This window comes from Eschscholzia californica, unplaced genomic scaffold, assembly GCF_041429995.1.
Source record: "Eschscholzia californica isolate CP2 unplaced genomic scaffold, dmEscCali1.0.p SCAF_2, whole genome shotgun sequence".
NCBI classification, from domain to species: domain Eukaryota; kingdom Viridiplantae; phylum Streptophyta; class Magnoliopsida; order Ranunculales; family Papaveraceae; genus Eschscholzia; species Eschscholzia californica.
In genome coordinates this window covers 21,869,481-21,873,798 of record NW_028238309.1, presented here as the reverse complement: position 1 = coordinate 21,873,798, position 4,318 = coordinate 21,869,481, and positions in this window count along the sequence as shown.

Below are 4,318 nucleotides of genomic sequence, written 5' to 3'. Positions count from 1 at the left end.
CGGTAAGTCCGGTTCGTTCCTCAGAGACTAGTTAAACCTATTCTAAGACTTGGAAGTATCACGGTTTTTCTTTTTAAAATTGAGTTTTTGGGATAAAATAATAAAATACTAAAACAAATGTATGAACTCAAATGGGGGAAGATGACCTGGGGTTTTAGAATTTGTTTTAACAAGTATTAACGACGACCCAATCATTCATATCTTTTTTATCACTCAAGTTTTGGTAACTGAATGTACCAAACCCCGGAAAATATTCGAATTAAAGCCGAATAATCCTAAAGTCAAAACTCAAAGTATCGAACTCGCAACTATTAACTATCAATCTATAAGCACACACCATCAAAGGACCTAACCTAAGTATGATGTGTCAAACTAAAAGTATAGCTAATGAAGAAATATTCGTCCATTGAAACTAAGAATTCTTTTATAAAAATCAAAACACTTCAAGATATTAGAACATGAAAGGAATATCATCAAAAATAATATGTCAGAACTTCATCATAAACCCTAGTCAGAGAGTTTTAGCTATCCATGAAACAAGATTAAACTAAACATGAAATATAAGAGAGAAAATGAAAGAAGGTTAAAGTTTTTCTCACTGATTTAACCAAACGCGTCCTAAAGGAAAATATTTTCCAGTACCCTGAGAAAATAAATTTCCGACAGAAATCTTAGACCAAACGAGGTCTTCTTCTTCACTCTTCTCCTCTCTCTGTTTTGATCTTAATTTCAGTTCAGAACATCAACATTGAAGAAGATAAATGATAAATAATGCTCTCTGTTTGTTCTTTCTCTCTCTCTCTCTCTTTACAAATACTGATTTCTCTCAAAACAGTAAAGGTTTCCTCTTCTCAATTCTTTCTCTCTCACAAAGAAGAAGATTGAAGAATTAAATAAATAAAGCCCTCTGTTTCTTGCAACTCTCTCTACAACTTCTGTTAATTCCTCTCTCTCACTAAAAGAAATATAGAAGATGAAGATGGTGAAAGTCAGCCGAGTGATCTCTGTTTCTGTTTTCTCTCACTAAAAGATATACAGAGGAAGAAGAAGAAAAGGAAGATGGTGATGACCCTTGATGTTTTTCTTGTTCTAGCTTCTCTCTCTCTCTCTCTGGTCTTTCTATTCTGGTTGAGCTTAAGAGAGGCTCATCCCTCCAAAGATGAGATACCTATTTCTCTCTGTTTCTCCTCTTTTATAGCCGAGTTCTATCTTCTTCAATAAAATATTCAGCCCTCAATCGAAATCTTCTCTGTTAATCACTATCCAACCAAATCCCTTCCTTCCATTAATCTTTCTTACCTTCTCTGAGTAAATTTTTCCAAAAGAGAAGATTATCTCTCTCTCTCTCTGTCCTCCTTCTCGGTTTCCATTTTGTATATAGAAGTAGAAGAAGAAGATAACAGCCACAACTCCTATGATCGAATTTCTCTGAATATATTAAGAAAGGAAACTCAATAACTTCATCTTCTATCTTTCCTTTAATCTTGATTTTCATTCTCTGGTTATGAGAGAAAGAAATATAATCTCTCTCTCTCTCTTTATAGATTTTCTATCACCAATAAGCATCCCAACGAACCATATCTCTCTCTAAATTTCTTTCACTTCTTTCCCGTGCTCTCTCTCTCTCTAGATTTTTCTATCTTCAGAGAAGATACATTCCAACTCGGTTATAATCGAGTTTCACCTTCATCTCTTTGAATATCTCCATTGAATCCAGAGAATACTTTCTCTTTCCATCTCGGTTTGATTCTCTCTTCAACCTTCCATTAACGATTTTATTTCCTTCTCAATCTCCAGTTTTAAACTATTTCCTTATCTTCTCTGTGTTTAAAAATCTTTCCATTCTGACATCTTCTAAAACCCAATCTCTCGGTCTCATCTCTTTCTCTTCTTCAATCCCAATCAAAACAGCCGGTCTCTCTTTCTGTTTCAATCTCTTTCCTTATATTTTTGGAGAAGAATATCTCTCCATCTCTAAACTTCAAATCTCTATTCCCATCTTTCCATCTTTGTAGAATCTTTTTCTAAAAGAGAGATAACCAAAAGAGAAATAAAGAGAATAGTTGGGAAAAGATTTACCCAATCGAAAAGTGTATACTGTTGCCAATTCATGGCTGTCTCGTGTCGAATAGGCAGAGATATAGTGAGTTGCGGAGCAGCTGGGACGCTATGAGACACCCTCTAGATGACGCCACGTGTTGACTAAGTGAAGCTGACCCAAGGATCTGAACGGGTAATTGAGATGAGTACGGTGTCCTCTAGCGTGCATGTGCATGGAATAATACACTCTAGTAGTTCCTCACGTACTACTCTGTGCAACGCCCTCACTCCATCCAATGCATGCCACGTGTCTCGGGACGGTCTTGGTTGACCTTTAGTCAAATTATTTTGACACCAACTTTGACTTGCTATATTTTACTCATCCGGACTCCGATTCGACTTCTGTTTTCGCCCACGAGTTCGTCTTGAACTCTAGTTTCATCCGAGTTCAAAATATACCAAACTACCAGAGCACCATTAGCACCAAATTACCAAAATGTCCCTCAAGTATGTCTTTATCACGATGTTTTTGCATCGAACTCCGTAAATGAGACCTGAGAAAGAAAATCAAACAAATCATCAGAGTAACCGATCGAACTGGACTAACTAACCCGAGTTAATAGATTCAGATGGGACATTTTCATGTCTCATCAACTGTACTCAATATTATCAAAGGATTCGTCTTCTATGATGTTGGGTTTCTTATTGAGGGGCAATTCTAGATTTTTACCAATTCTTTCATTTAGAGCTTGTAGACGTTAAAATGTCTACGAGGCGGAAAGTCCAACAGTCAACGGGTTGACGGTCAGAAGTCATGTCGGGTCGGGTCGGATGCTTCGGGGACCGGCTACGTGTCATAGTTAGTCATGTAAGCCCTTGTTTTTACGGTATAGGTTCGTACAGAAAAATCTTCGAAGATAGAGGTAGTGGTGCTCAAAAGGCCGCTGCCCGAAATAGAACGGTCTAGGCCGGGTTGCGGGGCGGGCCCAAACAACCCGGGCTGGAATACTCCCGGGCTGGGCCGGTCCCGGGTTGCCTAAATCTATGGCCCAGCCCGGGACCGTGACTTGACCCAGGCCAGGCTTATCCGGGCCCGGGCCAATTTTTTTTTTTTTTTTTAATATGAAATTCAATTAAAACTTAACTAATCCCAAAAGTAAATTAAAAAGATTACAAATATAAAACTACTTGTAATAAAACTTACTTAAAAGAAAATAGAACTTGTCACCTAATATTAAAGTAATGACTATTTACCTAAATGAATGGAACTTACAATACTAAAATTAAATTAAAACAAAATGGAACTTACCTAAAAAATTTATAGTATTTACCAAAAATTGTTTCTCTTACTTGTAAAGAAAAGATTTTCTAGAGCTTACATAAAAATGGTTTAATGAAACTTACCTATATTTTTTATATTCTCTAACTTAAAAAGTAAAGATTTTCTAAACTTACGTAAGGATATAAATCCTTAATAGAAATATAAATATTTCTTTTCTAACTCAACAACTTACCTAAATTTATTTTTAGATTAGATTTTTTAAAGCTTACCAATTTTTTTTCTCCACCTTCAGTTAGTATATTTTCTAAATAGGATATAAATCATGAGGATCAATATAGATATTTAAAAAAAAAGAAAAAGAAAAAAAACAAGTTGTCGGGCTCAACCCAGACTTTTCCAGGTCGGGCCGGATCAAGTCCGTCAGACCCAAAATAGAGGCCCAGTCCGGGCCCGGGACAGAACCCGGGTTGCCAGGCCGGGCGGGGCCTGTAAGGAACGGCCCAAACCGGGCCGCCCCAGCCTTTTGAGCACTTCCAGATAGAGGGTGGAGACTCGTTTCAACAAAAAAAAAGGGTGGAGACTCAGAGCATCTCCAATGGGACACTCAATCTCTAACACTTAGAGTGTCACATATGACTTTTTAGAGTTTTTGTTAAAAAACCATATCCAATGGAACACTTTGTTAGACACTCTATTATGAGGTGGACACATTTATTATAGAGTGTTTAGAGAGAGAAACTCTAAAATGAGAGTGTCTACTTGAGACTTTCTAAGTGTTACTTTAAAATTTCAACCAATAGAAAACCTTGTTTTTCAACTACTTTTTATCTATTGGATTGAAGAGGGACATGTGTATAGTATAGAGACTTTAGAGATCTCCATTGAAGACCAACAAAAATTAGAGTGTCTCTATATTGACATTTAGGAAAGAGAATCTCTTTTGACCCTTCGCACTTACGATTTTTTAGAGTGTTTGTTAAGTGTCCCATTGGAGAT